The sequence below is a fragment of the Xiphophorus maculatus genome, chromosome 18, assembly GCF_002775205.1.
Source record: "Xiphophorus maculatus strain JP 163 A chromosome 18, X_maculatus-5.0-male, whole genome shotgun sequence".
Lineage (NCBI taxonomy): Eukaryota > Metazoa > Chordata > Actinopteri > Cyprinodontiformes > Poeciliidae > Xiphophorus > Xiphophorus maculatus.
The window spans coordinates 32,453,050-32,470,049 of NC_036460.1; the positions used below are offsets into that span (position 1 = coordinate 32,453,050).

A 17,000-nucleotide genomic window follows, 5' to 3' on the forward strand; every position below is an offset into this window, starting at 1 on the left:
AGTGAAAAACTACGTTTGATAGCCTTAGCTAAGAACCGCTTTGTATTTTATCAAGAAAAACTTGTTTTATCTGTTAAAGTTTGACCACACATTCTACAATTTGTCTTCAAAAAAGGGGGTTACTATGGCAACGGCACAACAAATTATGCACCCATAACTAGCAGCGATAGTGCTACACAAGAAGTCTTCGCATGGCTTTCTGAAATACAACTATTACTTTATATATATATATATATATATATATATATATATATATATATATATATATATATGTCTTTATTCTAATTATTTTTTTATTTTTTATGTCTCCAGGTGGACAAGGCTGTGCTGTCTATAATGACAGACGAACAGATGACCAATTACATCACTTCATATGACAGAATAGCAGTTCTGTCTTTTTGTCAGCAAAGTACACTTATTGCAGAAAAAGATACTCTTCTCCAGAACTTAAGAGATAAAATTGGAGCACGGAAAATGAGATCTAGGACCAAAAGAGCTGTTTGTAGCACATCTGGTTTGTTCCAAATGCAAGGGGTGGAGATGGCAAGAGGAAGAAGTAAGGCAGCAGGGAGGACTTCGAGAAAAATTGAAATTGGGTGGCTTCATTTTCACATTGATGAATTCCAACAAGTGAGAACAAGAAATGGTGGAGGAACGAGGCATGCAACAGTGGATAAAAGTACAACTGTTTCTCAAATTCTTGAAATGGGAAAGGAGCTTTTTTTTCCAGATGGGACCTCCACCAAAGGGGTAATTGAAGACTTTCTTTTTGAAGTTTGTGACTTCAAAAAAAATCTGATTTCTTTAGATGAAACAGTCGGAAATCTTTATGAAAAAACCAAGCTGAAGCTTCTACGGTTTTACATGTGCACAAAGAAAGAAGAAACAGTTCAGTATTCATCTGAAGAAGATTGTCAAAGTCCCGAACAACCAAATGACATGGATTCAACCCCAACAGCTAGAAAAGGATCTTTTGGTGAAATGGAGGATTGTGATGATCAAACTTTGAATCACCTAGACTCTTCCTACAACCATTCTGGAGTTGTTGATTTTACAGATCCACCTCATTCTGGATCCACACCTCGGCAGCCCCAGCCCTTCAGCTCTGAAAATTCTGGATCTGTTCCACACATGGATGAGGGAGACACGGTTGTATGGAATCCTGAAGAGGACCTAATTGGATTGGATGATGACAGTGACATAGTCGTTGTAACACTAAATTATGACAACACTGAAGAAGTTGTACAGGTAAGATCAGAAACGCTTTGGCGTGATACGATTTAGATACTTATAGAAGTGATATGTGACATTTGAATTGAGGTAAAATAGTAACATATTATTTGGTAGAATTTACATAGTTTTTTGTGATGTATTTTTAATCAACTGTGAAATAAATATCTATCTTAAGGCAAAGGTATGAATAGTTTAACACTTGTGTTGTGTGCTGTAATCAAACATAACTTTATATATTACAATACTGTACAACTTTGTCATTCAGGACGATCTCAGCAGTCCCTTTGGACACGGTTCCCCGATACTGTTGCCTTCAGCCAGGAGTCTCTTCTCATCACAAATGCAAACCAGTAATATGGAGGCAGGACAAACTGGCCAGGTGAAATGGACACAGTCAATACAACCCAGAGCTCATTTTCTCCTCTGTAATGAACAACTCAGTACCACCTTTTTTTTAAAGGTCATGCAATTATTACATCTTTTGAATTGAATACATATTTTTTTTATTGAATTGAATATATATTTTTCATTTAATTGAATTGGTATTTTCTATTTAATTAAAAAAAATCATATGAAAGTATTAAAGTATGGATTAAGCAGAAGGGTTAGTGTTCCACCAGATCTTCCAAAGTTCTACAAATTAGCTTGGTAATCATAACATAGTAATGAAGAGAATATTAACAAACAAATGTCCAATCTGTTTGTAGAAATCTTATATTTGTATCTGTGTTGTTAATAATGGTTATTGCTTTATCTTTTACCCAGGACTCTGGCTTGATTCCACCCGAAGATTCTCACCCAAGTTCAAGCGGTCTACTGCCCCAATCTGTTTCAGCTGGTAACTCAGAAAATCTAGCAAACCATCTACATGTGTCAATTCGCAGGATCAAGGTTGTGGAAGATCTTTTGGCTGTGTTTATGGAAAACAACCTTTTGAATCAGACTTTAAAAATGGAGTTTGTGAATGAAAGAGCAATCGATGATGCTGGGGTATCAAGGGAGGTTTACACTGCATTTTGGGAGCAGTTTTTGGAACAGTGTGAGGGTGAAACAGAGCGAGTTCCCAGGTTGAGGCCTGACTTTTGTGAGTCTGAATGGCAAGCCATTGGACACATTTGGGTCAAAGGATTTCTAGACCATGGAGTCATTCCAGTGAGGCTATCGAAAGCTTTCATTTTAGCTTGTGTCCATGGAATTGAATCAGTGGATGATGATGTATTGATCCCATCATTTCTCAACTACCTCCCTCTAGTAGAGAGATCAGCTGTTGAGAAGGCTCTACAGGGCACCATGGATCAAGGTGATGAAGAGGACTTGCTAGACCTCTTCACAAGGATGGGGTCCCACTTCCTGCCTCCCAATGAGAACATTCAGCAGGCCATTGAAACCATGGCTCACAAGGCAATTCTTCAAGAGCCAAAGTATATATTGGATTGCTTCTCCACATCCATGGCATGTGTACAAGTGGAACTTGCTGACAAGAAAAGTCTGTTGTCTTTGTATGAAAAAAAGAAGGCCTCAGGTAAAAGACTGTTACAGCTGTTTGAATCAGCAAATGTGACGCTGTCCCAGAGAGAACAGACAACCTTTAACCACCTTCAACGTTTTGTAAAAAATGCTGATGAAGACAAGGCCGAAAAAATACTGCGTTTCTGCACCGGCTCTTCTGTAATCTGTGTTGACAAAATTCTCATTTGTTTCAACACTGAAACCGGGCTTAATAGAAGGCCTGTTGCTCGCACCTGTGGAGCTACCCTAGAACTTCCTTGCACTTATAGTTCTTACCCAGACTTTCGCACAGAGTTCGACAACATCCTCTCCAGTAATTACTTTGAAATGGACATAATTTGAAGTTGATGGGAGGTATTTACAGCACCTTTTTGTTTTGGTTGGAAATTTTGAATGCAGTTTTTTTTTTTTTTCTAAATTTCATATTTAAATATTTAATGCATTCAGTCATATAGCAATTGATTTTATGTTTTCATGGTTTGGCTGTATGTTTTTGTTACTTTACATTTCAATTGTATTTATTTTCAAAGATACCTTGTGAATAATACAAATTAATGTAAAAATTACTTTTCCGCAAGATTTTAAGATCTTGTTTTAAGTAAATAATTCCTTAATATTGATCAAAAAGTACTGTTTATATTGGAAGATTATTTAACTTATAACAAGATATTTTTCCTATAAGTTAATTTATCTGCCAATAGAGCAAGTACTTTCTCATCAATATTAAAGAATTACTTACTTAAAACTCTATATGTTGCTGAAAAGTTACTTTTAAGTTAATTTGTCTTATTTTAAGTGTAATAGGATATTTTCACTAGAAACTAGACCAGAATTACTTATTAAGATTTTGTTTTTCAATGTATGAAGAAGTGCTCCTTTGATTTTATCATATTCTAACCCCTTTTTTTGTAATTAAACAGAAATGTGTTCTCATTTTCTTTCAAGATGCTGTACTACAAGACCGATCTGTTGATGTAGCCTCTGTGCAATGTTGCTTTAAGCAGAGTTTGTTCTTTCAGTAAGGTTTACTGTTTAAGCTTTTAGATGTTTTTACAGATTTTTTAAAAAGTTCATAATTGTGTTTACAACCCTTATTAACTTCAGAGGCAAGAAATATGCATTATGCTTTGTATCATGTTGATTGTTTCAAATACTTTTCCTTTCTTTATAGCATTTCAAATTTTAAAAAGTTAATTAATGCAACATTTATTTTAAAAATAGAATGGCAGGACAGAGTTTATCACTTAAAAGAAGCATTTTGTTTTGATCACAGAATTACATTTTCAGATAAATATTATTTATACTAAATACCCTTATTTTCCTTTTATGTTTATCTTTGTTTGACAAGTAAATATTTGCTTTCACAGAGTTTATTTTGATCTGAAACAGATATTGCATATTTCCAAAATGGTTAGAAGCAGTTGAATAAACTGGCAGTTCATGAAACTCAAATGAACAATACATTTCTTCATTGTCCCTTCTAGAGAACATAATGAAATACTTTTGAAAGAAAAGAAACACAGTTTGTTTACATCTGCATGCCATTCTAAGTAGGCTTGTAAAGGTGCTGAAAAATGTTCTTGCTTGCAGTCAGCACAATTTAAAGTGATGCAATGATTGCCTCTCTTAGATGCATATACAAGTTCAAAGCCTGGTAAGCGTCTGTGGGTAAGGTCAGATGGGACTCTGCCATAAGGATGTTGCAGAGGTCAAAGACATCTGGATCACATGGTTTGGTCAGTCGAGAAATGCACTCATTTTTGCATACTTCAACATGTTCCTCTTCAACAAGGCAAAGAAAGTCTCTTGTCCTGTAGAGCTCAGGTAATGCATACATCACATTGGGTCGACCACTGGGGACATTTCTGTTGTTTGATGGCCTGATGGAGTGTGCATTCCAAACCTGGGCAGTATCATCCAGCTCATCCTGTCACAAAGAACACATGAATATGAGAATCATACACACTCATCTGTCTTAAAATTAGTAAATTATAAGAGTCATAAATAGGGATAGGAATTCCTAAAAACTTTGCAATACCAATTTCATTATGATTATTAATTATTGATTTTATTTTCATCAATTCTCAATGAGTTAGAGAATAAAGTCCTTAATTTAAAATTTGCACCATGTTGTATTCAATTCAAACAAAACTGAAGGTGGCTTAAAAAAGAAGAATCCTGCAGTTAGATTACAATTTTAACATGAAATTCAACTTTTTGCACATCAACAATGTTTGCGAACACAATTTTGCATGTTTCACATCTCAGGAAAAATCTTTCAAGACTTACAGTGTCTCCAGCTATGGTTAAACACATTATTATATGTGTATTGTTATTTAAACATCTGAGAAAGCTAAGCAACTTCAAGTATGCAAGATCAAATCATGGTCATACTGATTTATTTAGTCCACTGCTTAAACTAGTGGACTTAACACATAGCATTTATGTGTTAATGAAAATGATGTCTTGCTTACAGCTAAGGAAAATATAACATTTTAGATTAGAATATTACATCACACCAATAAAAACACTAAACTCCTGCTTTAAGGTTATTTTAAAGTGCTTTTAATTTGACAATACTCATCCCAAATTCTAATTTATTGAATATGACTGTACATATAACTGAGATTGAGACTATTCATACAGTACAGAGCTGATATTAAAACAAAAACCTTGATATGGAAGCATCTAAACTTGCCTGGCAGAAGAGCCAGAGTCCATTCCTCCCCCAGGGACCCTCAGACCTCCCTGAGGATCACGGCTAAGCAACATGTCAAACACTTTACATTCAATAGTCATTTGCATGATGTGTGTTAATTTTTTGGGACGTTGGAAGGATTTGTTCCCTTTATTGTGATTCAAGCTTTGTTTGGGTCCTAGTCTTTTTTGTAGAATATAACCACACTTTGGAACCCATAATGTGTCCTCGGTCCAAAGTAGACTGATCTCGCTATTCTGTTGAGTTCTCCAGAGTTCTGGTATGACTTTATTTGATCTGAATGTCAAATGAACTACGTTGGGACTATTTGTTTGGAAACACAGCGGATGCGTGTGCGAGCACAGGCAACAGGTGTTATGCCCAGAAACGCATGCCTGCCCAAAATTGCATCCCCTCTCGCGGGAGCGCGCATCACTCTGTTCTCTCGCATATTGACGAGAAAACGGACTGAAATATGACCGAAGAGGAAATTTTAAAGATAGTTGTAACATTATCACATTTCTTAACCATGTAATCCCTAAAATGGTGGGTTTTATTTCGCAAATTACTTGAAATAAATACGGTTTTTACACCTTTATTGACACATATGAGTCGAACGTTTTTTCACCCCGCGCTATGAAAACTCTCTTCAGATGTCTCTCACTAATACTAAATCCATGTCTGCTGTCAAGCACTGATTTAATGTGTTTATACTCAAGCCCAAGCTCGAAATGGGTGGGTGTCCTCCATCACTGTGATTAGGTCGTTATGTACTGATGTCGGGATCTCGAGATAATAAGTCGGGATCTCGAGATAATAAGTCGGGATCTCGAGATAATAAGTCGGGATAATAAGTCGGGATCTCGAGATAATAAGTCGGGATCTAGGGATCTCGAGATAATAAGTCGGGATCTCGAGATAATAAGTCGGGATAATAAGTCGGGATCTCGAGATAATAAGTCGGGATCTCGGGATCTCGAGATAATAAGTCGGGATCTCGAGATAATAAGTCGGGATTTCTTTCCTTTTTTTTCTCTCCATGTCCCCTTAGGGGCTCCGTAGAGAAGAGCCTCAAGCGTCCATCTTGGTCCGGACCCACGTGATCTCACTAACAGTTTTGCAATTCTCTTTGATCGCTGGTGCTCTGCTAGATGATTTTAAAAATGGCTTACCAGACAGAGTTACCACCTACTTGAATGGAAATAAAGTGTCAGACGTGTCAAAAGCGGCAGTACTTGTTGATGAGTACATGTTGACCCACAAAGCTAATTTTGAGCAATCACATGTTTTTACTGTATTTAACAAATCAGAAAATAACGGGAAGCAGTGTGTAAATCCTGTTTCATTTGTAGAATCAGATACACCTGTTGCGCTCAGTAGTGTCGAAAGTAAGTCAGACCATGTGTTGGATTTAAAAGCGAATGTAATGTGTTTTTATTGTAAAAAGAGAGGACACATTGTGGCCAATTGTCCGGTTTTAAAGAAAAAGAACACTAAGCCGGTAGCTCTAATTAAAACGGTAAATCACGTTACTCGGTCACATTCGAATAAAAAGTCTTGTGAGTATGCTGATTTTCAGCCTTTCGTTATGGACGGATTTGTTTCTGTGTCTCTTACTGGTGAGAAAATCCCTGTAAAAATATTGCGGGATACTGCTGCTTCTCAATCATTTATTTTGGAGGGGATTTTGCCGTTTAATGGTGACACTGCAATTAGTTCGGATGTGCCGGTTCGTGGTTTTGGCATGCACGACATTGGTGTTCCTCTGCACAGAGTCGTGATCCAGTCTGAGCTGTGGTCTGGTGACGCTGTGGTTGGAGTGCGCCCTAGTTTCCCCATACCGGGCGTCTCCATGATCATGGGCAACGACTTGGCTGGGGGTCGAGTGTTACTCCAGACGTTACACCTGTCCCGGTGTTGCGCACCTGTCCAGATGAGCTTGCTCGTGCCTTCCCGGATGTGTTCACGTCGTGCGCAGTTACGCCCGCAGCACTTAAGCCCGCAGCACTTAAGCGTCAACAAGAGGAAGGTAAAGATGACCTGGATTTGAGTGAAATGTTTCTGTGCAACGCTGAACCCGAACAGGTCCCATTAAAAAAAGTGTGGAGGAGGACATGTTTGATGTCAAGGCTCTGTCATTGTCCAGACAGCAGCTGATGGCGCTCCAAAAAACTGACAAAAGCTTAGCATCTTTGTTTAACGATGCATTAACTGATAGGTCTAACTCCATGTCTGCTGGTTATTTTTTTAGTGATGGGGTTTTGATGCGTAAATGGACGCCTTTGAATGTCTCCCCTGTTGAAGAATGGAGTGTTGTAAAACAAGTTGTTGTTCCAACCCCATATCGACCAGAGATTTTGCGACTAGCACATGACAGTCCTCTAGCTGGTCACCTTGGCATAAGGAAAACTTATGATTGCATTTTGCATCATTTCTTTTGGCCAGGGTTGAAGAGTGATGTCGTGCGCTACTGTAATTCGTGTCATTTCTGTCAAGTATCTGGAAAACCCAATCAGATAGTTCCTCCTGCTCCGTTGTATCCCATTCCAGCCATCTCTGAACCATTTGAACGAGTATTGGTTGACTGTGTGGGTCCGTTGCCTCGAACCAAAGCGGGAAATAAGTTCTTGGGAACAGTGATGTGTACCTCCACGCGTTTTCCGGAGGTTTTTCTGGTGCGAAAAATATCTACGCCAGTAGTGGTTAAAGCATTAACAAAGTTTTTTTCATTGTTTGGTTTACCTCGGGTTGTGCAGACTGACCAAGGGTCTAACTTTATGTCTAAAGTATTTGCGCAGGTGTTACAGCCCCGCCCCCCCCCCTTTTTTATGAGGAGGGGAGTAACACGACAGTCACAATCATTAGACAGAGTCCAGGTGAATGTTGTAAAAAGGAGGGATTTATTGATAATGAAAATCCCGGAAGGCTCACACAAACTGTGGGGGAGAAAGGGGCGGTTAGGGGGGTGCCAAATCATAGAAAATAATAAAACAAAACAGGGCCTAACTACCGTCTGAGCTAAAGAAACAAAGGAAAACAAAAACCCTGTTTATCTAATCTAACAAAAGTTTCCACCAAAACTTTACATGGGTGGCACCCACCTCCTTACCCTAGTGTATCTAACAGAAAATACACCTACGTGATGAAATGTACAGGGTACCCCAAACTTACCTCACCCTCTAACTCCCACCACAAACCTTCCCACAAGGGCGCTCTCCCCAGCTGGGCTGCTTAAATAAGGCCTCCTTGCATGCTGATTGGCCCATAGTTGATGAGGATCAATCAGGGGAGCTTGACACCAGCTTTCCCTAGTACCTGTGAAGAAACAAAGGGGGAGGGGAAAAAGAAACAAACAGCCTGCCAGGCATGTAACAGCAGGTTTTAAATTAACTTGACATAAAGCACTGTCATTCCAGCGCTTATCACCCGGAAAGTCAGGGCGCACTCGAGAGTTTCCATCAAACGTTGAAATCAATGCTTCGCACCTACTGTTTGGAGTTTGGAAAGGACTGGGATGAAGGGGTACATTTACAACTGTTTGTTATACGGGAAGTGGTTCAGGAGTCTCTGGGGTTTAGCCCGTCGGACTTGGTTTTTGCTCACACTGTTCGTGGTCCTTTAAAACTATTGAAGGAGAAGTGGTTGTGTGAAAAGTTTGACCAAAATTTATTGGACTACGTCAGTAATTTTAGACTGAAGCTGAGCCGTGCGTGCGAGATAGCCAAAGAAAATCTTCAAACTGCACAGGCTAAAATGAAGTCGTTATTAGACAGAAAGATGGTCATGAGGGTTTTTGAACCTGGTGACAAAGTGTTGCTGTTACTTCCGGTTCCTGGTTCCAGCTTACAAGCACGCTACAGTGGTCCTTATGTGATCAAGAGTAAGGTCAGCGATAGAGATTATATGGTCTCTACTCCTGATCGGAGGCGGGCGTCACGCCTATGTCATATTAATATGCTGAAGCCTTACATCGAGCGTGCGCCCTCTCTGGCTAAAGCGGTGAGTTGCGTTTCCAGTGCACGAGCTGACTCATGCGTCGGTGAAGGTGCGGACGCACGGGAGGAGCTGTCCAGTGCTGAACCTGAAGGTGACGTCTTTTTCCCGGATGTCTCAAAAGGACAGTTTCCAAATTTGGAGGTGTTGGAAAACTTACCTGTCTTGTTGTCTCACCTTGATTTTTCCATGCAGGCTGATGTCATTAATTTGATCCAGTCTTATAGATCACTGTTTGCAGACATTTCAACTCAGACTCGTGTGCTCAGCCATGATATTGATGTTGGTGATTCCAAGCCTATTAAACAGCATCCTTACAGAGTGAACCCGGACAAGAGAGGCCGTTTGAAAACACAGGTGTGGAGAACATGGTGAAACATGGACTTGCTGTTGCAAGCAGTAGTGCATGGAGTTCGCCATGCCTCCTTACTGTTAAAGCCAATGGAGAGGACCATTTCTGTACGGACTTCAGGAAGGTAAATGGGGTGACTAAGCCGGATTGTTATCCACTACCGCGTATGGAGGACTGTGTGGACCATGTGGGGGCTGCCCAGTTTGTGACCAAGCTAGATTTGCTGAAGGGATACTGGCAGGTACCCTTAACAGCACGAGCCCAGGAAATTTCCGCTTTTGTCACACCCGATGATTTCCTTCAGTACACGGTGATGGCTTTTGGGATGGGTAACGCCCCAGCAACGTTTCAATGGCTTATGAATGTGGTTTTGTCCGGTTTACCATTCTGTGAGGCTTACTTGGATGATTTGGTTATTTGTTCTGCTACATGGGCTGAGCACATTGAACATTTGAGATCTGTTTTTGCGCGTCTGAGCGAGGCTAATTTGACGATTAATCTTTCCAAATGCCAATTTAGCCAAGCGACTGTGACCTATCTTGGAAAAAGGGTGGGGGGAGGTCAAGTGCGCCCCGTAGAGGCTAAAGTAGAGGCTATTTTGTCTGTTCCTGTACCCACCAGTCGTACTGAGTTACGCCGCTATTTAGCGATGGCTGGTTACTGATGTGCCGTTTAAGTTAGCTGTGGATGCGTGTGATTCAGGCGTCGGAGCTGTCCTTCTGCAGGATGGTTCTGATGGGGTGGAACATCCGGTTTCTTATTTCTCGAGGAAACTCAATAAATATCAAAGATGGAATTCCACCATCGAAAAGGAGGCACTAGCGTTGGTCCTGGCTTTAGAACATTTCGAGGTGTACGTAGGCGGTTCCAGCGGATCTGTGGTTGTTTTTACGGACCATAATCCTTTAGTCTTTCTGGACCGAATGCGTAATAAAAATTGCCGTTTGATGGGCTGGTCTCTTTGGCTTCGGTTTTTTAATATCGCTATCCAACATGTTCGAGGTAAGGACAACGTAGTTGCCGACGCACTTTCACGACTTTAGTCTGTTTACCTTTCTTTCTCTGAGTGGGTTGAGTTTTTTTTTACAGGTTACATAAATCCCCATTCAGAGTCTTTGAGTCTTTATGTGCTTCGGCACATTGTATTTATTTCTGTCTATTTTTTTTTCTCTTGGATCATTTTGTATAGAAGTTAGTTGTATGATTTAGAGTTTTGATAATTCTTTCTTGTAATTTGGTCCGTTAATTTGTGACGCTGTTGGACCGCCTATAAATAGACTGGGTTGCGCCAGGTAAAGGGCGACGCCCCTCCCAACCAAACACCCAGGATGAGTTCTGACGCGGTGTGCACGTCTCCAGCCTGCCACACGGTAGTTTTTGTTAGCCGTTTGTTTGGTTGATGTTTTTTGTTGTAATTTTTGACCTGGTGGGACCGGTTGTCTTGTTTTCGATTTTTTCTTTAGCAGTAGTTTCTTTTTTCTTGTAGACCGGTACTAGCAGGGGCTTCGACGGCCCTGTATAGGGTTGGCCCCCTGCTGTACCGTTTTGTTCTTTTTGATCAGCTCATCAGGTCCAACTTTCTGTTTATACTTTGGAATTTTTGTTTTCTTTTTTTTTTTGGGACACGGGGAACCGAGGATTTAATTCTCTCTTTTTCTTCACAGAAAAATCAAAAGAGGCTCATCTTAAAGAAAAAGGTCGAGAGAGTTGAAATAAAAATTACTTTTGAATCCTCATTTTTGTCTTCGTGTCCTCAAATATGTTGTGCCCTTTGTGGACGTAACACCCTCATTAACAGTATTAGATACTCCCGTGTGGGACCACCTTCATCAACTGCCCCTGCAGCGTTGTCCTCTTCATCCACAAAAATAACATCCAGTTTTGATGCTGGATCAAAACGGCGTCTTCTGAAGGCATGCAGGCTACATTGTAAAATCCTGTCTCTGCACACATTTATTTGGTTGCTTGTAGGAGAGAAAGTCATATCAACCTTGCTGTATAGTTTTGCTAATATAGTCTGAAGATCTGTTCTGTAAAAAGAAAATACATTTTATTGTGGATTGTTGGAGTAAATAATGGTTTGCAACTGTCAAAATTAATTTCATAAGACACTGCCAGAATATGCAATTTTGACTCACTCATCCAAAGGCAACTCTGGTGGATGTTGTGGAGACTCAGGTGGCTCTTCTTGGTCTTCCAGGATAATTATAGGTTGCTCAGTAAATAGAGAAGCTGATGCCTGGTCATCACCTGTGGAGTCAGATTAGAGTTGTAGGAAAGGGGCAGCCTTGAGGTTGCGACCAAAGAAACTTCAGAAGACGGCAAAATTGGTTGTACTTGAGTGGAGAGCTGGGACACAGTTGCCCAGGAGGAGAACGAAGTTGATGTTTCTGGGGAGTTGAGCATGGTCGACAGCACTTGAGGAGATGTTGGGGCCAGTGGTGACTGGGCTGACAAAGATGTCAGTGCTTGGTCAGAAAGCGATGTCTGTAGACTTCGGACAGAAGACAGTGACTGCTCCAGCACTACATTCGCCTGAACTGGACACCTTTCCTAAACAAAATAAAACAAAAACCTAATCATGTCAATGTCAATTTTATTTATAAAGCACTTTCAAAACAGATATTAATTCCACCAAAGGTCTGTACAGTATTCATGCAGCACAGACAAAAATACATAAGAATAAAACACAAATTAAAACAGACAAGTAAATTAAAATGTCAGGCCTTACAAATAGCCAAAGAATAAAAATGAGTTTTAAGGAGCGATATGAAGTGTTCCAGACTATGGGCAGATCTAACGTTAAAAGGTAGGTTGTTCCAAAGATTAGAAGCAGTGACAGCGAATGCTGCTCCTAATCGCTGTCACTCAGTCTGGTCCAAGGAATATGTAAGAGCAATTTATTATTTGACCGAAGTGTTCTAGCACTGGAATGGTCGTGAAGAAATTCTTGAAGATAAGCTGGAGCTAGGCCATGTAAAGTTTTAAAAACCAATAAAAGACTTAAAATCAATCCGATAACAAACTGGTAACCAATGTAGAGAAGCCAATACTGGTGTTAAATGCTCTTGTTTCTGGGATCCAGTAAAAAGTCTAGTTGCGGCATTCTGAAACATTTTGGGGAAAAAAAATACTGAGACAACACTGTATGGAATTTGGACTTAATTACTTTACCTGAATATCAAGAGTTGAAATCCAAAGCACGTACAGAGTTGCAGATGTTGTTATGCCATGATCCATAAGTGAGCCTGATGAGGTACTCTCAATTGGTTTGGATGATGTTGCTTGTTGAACACTGAATATTTCACTTGCCATTTCATCTTGTCCGACAAAGTCAAACAAGACCTTTAAAAAAGGGTAATGCAATTTCAGTTACTTGAAAATAAATAAGATACATTCTCTGAATGAACACATTACCTGAATTGGGTCCGACACATTGAAAGTTCTCTTTCTGATAAATCCATTCGGATATTTGAACTTCAACAGCAGTCCACTTGACGGTTCTTTATATGCCGCCAGTCGTTCCTGGCGTTCTTCAATTGCCTAAAACATGAGCACTAAAGCCTTTAGGTAATCCATAAACCACTATCATCCTAACAATGTAATAGTTCTTACTTTTATGCATCTTTCCTCCCAGGCCTTGTAACACTGTCTTTTCCTTTCCTGGTAGAAAAAAAAATTGTGAGTAGTGTCGTGAAAACTGGCATAGGGGTTGTGAGATCTCTCCAGGTACACGCAGAAAACAGAGCATAAAGGCCTGAGGGAAATAAGTGAACTATGAATTGATTTAAGTATAATTATAAATTAATATATATGTGCACATGTAAACACTGAATGATGTTTAAACATGTATTCTTGTATTTTACTCATATACTCTTGTATTTTACTCTGTAAGGCAGAGAATAACATGATTATGGTTGATGATTATGTATGATGTGTTGGTTCAAATGTGTGGACTCAACGTTATGATGAATGTGAAGGACAGGGAGATTGGACATAATGAGGGTGGATAGAATGAATTAACAGAAACAGACATGCAATGATCTAGGCAGATGGATCTCAGGTTGTGTCGTAATGGGCGAGCTAAGCAGAAGCAGAGTCTCAAGGAAATGGCAGAAAGGCAGATGGCCTGCCGAAAAGGAGAAGTTCAAATGAGGTTAGCGCTGTGAGTCATGCAAGAGCTGACGGTTGGGCAAGGGTGGGACTTTCCACCTCCTCGGCGAACACGCGAACAGTCACGTACGCCAGCTATCTCCCCGATACACCATGGGCCGAGATAGTATAAAACACGGCAGAAAGAAGAACACTTCGCTCTTGGTTCCCGGCAGCAAGTCGACAGGAGGACGCAGAGGAAACATAAGCAGAGGACCGCACCCTAGAGCCACGGGGAAATTGAGACTTCGCGCCAACAAGAAGGGACAAGAGCCATTATCCCCCAACCCTGGCTCCTGATTCTACCGCCGACTCTGCCTCAACCCAACGATCTCAAACCAACCGCAACGGACTTGGAGAAAAGACAAAGATCCCAGGAGGGATGAAGAATTGGACGTTCGAAGGACAAGGACCAATTCTGCTTTGCTTCTATTCTAAAGAGGATTTTTCCACACAAGGATAAAGATTCTGAACCAAGGAATTTAAGGACTTCTGTTGCCGAGATCAACTGCCATCTGGGTATGAGACGAACTGCGCCCTAAAAGCCTCTCTTAGCTAATTAGTGACACAGGTCAGGGAAGGAACTTAGGATAATATGATGGGTTATGTTGATTTTATTATCTTGATTTGGAATTGTAATCTTTAATAATTAATCTGTATGTCACTTACCCCTGCTAAGCTTGCTTAATAAATATATCTTTATAAAATTTTATAGAGGATAGTGGACATTGAAATGAATTGAGTCATTGATTGTTTTAGTTTCTCCAATTAAAGTAAAATTAATGTACATGATTCCAGAAAAGTGGTGGCTTCGGACTTTCCTTTAGTGAGAGTAAAAAATAACGACCCTGGGACTTGAATCTAAGTCACTAAATCTAATCTAGCCGTTTCCAAGTGCAGGTTATTTAAGAGAGAGGGCTACCGTTAACAGAAGTGGTTATTGGGACTACGCAGCTGTGAGGGCTACTCAGTTGACTGTTCCTTAACTGTAGAGGGTCGTAACTTCTGGATCGAAGGTAGTTAGAGCTAGACGAGTCTCTCTCGCCACCGGTTTAAACAGATTATCTCTCATAGACCTCCCGTAGGGTAAGACCCAGGTCTTAGAGATATTCCGGACCGGTTAGATGGAGAACTGGTCAGTAGTCAGCTCAAAGGAGTTGTGAGGAGTGGGCGGGGCTGACTATTGATAGATTAATTTTACAGTAGCAACAACAGCAACACCAAATGATAACATAAATGGTAAGTCACTTTTTCTTGGTCTGCTAACAAAGACTCTTCATACTCTTCGTCTTGCTGGGACCGCAGAGATCGCCAATCTAGCAGTGTCTATTGTGAATACAGCACAGATTGTTAAAGTCAACATCAGAAATAAGATATAAAACTAAAATGCATATATTGTTCTTGAAATTAAAGACTTGCTCTTCCCCCAAATGTTGTGTGTTGGTACTCTCCACCTCTGGAGAGACATCCTGTACTCCTGGTGCAGTTGAGGGTACTGGAAACAAACTGCTGGACATTGCTGAGGTTGAGTAGGTTACCTAGACATGGCCAAGACATTTCAAATTATAGTGGAAGATATTACTCTGGATTTACCATACTACATAAAATTATTTTTGTGTACAAAACAATCATACCTGTGACATATCTTCTCATGGTAGAATGTAGAGTCTGCTTTTGCCAACCTTTTCCTTCAGCTCCCTCACAGAATTCACTTGTAATTTTTTTACCTTTCGTCCTTTTCCAGCTCTTGCCAGTTGAAAGCCAACCAGATTTAGGCTGATGTGTGGGTAGCTTTGACACACAAAGTTGTTCAGTTCAGACAAGCTCCAATTCAGGTTAATTTTGGAGCTCTTGGTTTCGGTCCCCTCATGCACAGGGTTGCCTGAATAATCAACAGTGACAAAGCAATGGTAAACACAATAACAAAGAACATGCCATTTAAGTTTAAACTCATCAGCCCGCCAGATGACTTTGGTGAAAGAGTAAAATTATCATGAAGTGGTGAATTAAAACCCAAATGGAGATGGTAAAAGCAAAAGTACCTCTTGTCACATTATGCGGGTGTATGAAATGATGTATTTTTTGAAAAAATATGCTCACCTAATCCATGGTTCTTCAGTCTTTGTACATCCGAGGGAGAAGGGAGAACGTCAACATTAGGGCCAGAAAGCAAGAAAATATTTGTCTTCCATACAGGGCTCGGCAGCCTCCCAACCGAGCCTGCAATGAATACAACAGAATCACACCATTGATCCACCATAGATGCTAACTGGTATTCTATAACATGGAGTGTGCTAACTGGGGTTGCCACCTTTCATAAGTTTCAATAAGGAACGCCCACCACGGCTTCTCATGTAGATTATGAAAATTGTGAAATTAAAATGTGAAAGCCAATAATTTCATTTCTCATAATGAACAAAGACTGCGATGGACTGGCAACCTAGGTGTACCCCGCCTCTCGCCCGCTGCTGGTGCGAGATTAGAACAAATCAAATACACAACAAATCGCTTTCCATATCGCTTCGGGACATAAAATTTATTTGCCAAAATACTGGACTATTCTTTATTTTATAGACAATTCCATATTTTATAGGGCGAATAGCAACTCCAGTGCTAACTAAATAGGCTACTTAAATTTTCCCAATTAATATTTCTTTATTATGTTAGCACGAAGCTAACATAGCCTGGAAAGCTACAATTATATGAACCGACACCTGAACACCCACTTACCTTGACTTCTCTGCACTTGACGTCGAAAAAGTTTTCTTGTGGCAGAGAATAAATTATCCGTATTTCTTAATTCGTGTCGAGCACGAGTTGCAGCACTGAATATTGTGTTGAAAACAGGAGAATTTGAGCTGGACTGACCTGACATTGTGGACCACTGAATAGCACAATAAAGTAGCCTAAGGCTAGAATGCCTGTCCGCCAAAATGCTACGTGACGTTTTGACTAGACAGAATGCTAATTCAAGATATCAATAATGTCATTTTGACTAGTCAGAATGTCAATTTAAGATATCTTAAATGGAAAAGCTGAATAATTCAAGATATCTCTAATTCA

At 40.1% G+C, this 17,000-nt stretch overlaps 1 long non-coding RNA gene across 1 annotated transcript; it reads left to right on the forward strand.

Moving 5' to 3' along the window:
- The first annotated feature begins 1,156 nt into the window (after positions 1–1,156).
- Positions 1,157–2,215, forward strand: LOC111611905. Its single transcript, XR_002754297.1, has 3 exons — positions 1,157–1,248; positions 1,499–1,612; positions 1,999–2,215. It is a non-coding gene; the product is annotated as an uncharacterized LOC111611905 (long non-coding RNA).
- Positions 2,216–17,000: the final 14,785 nt, after the last annotated feature.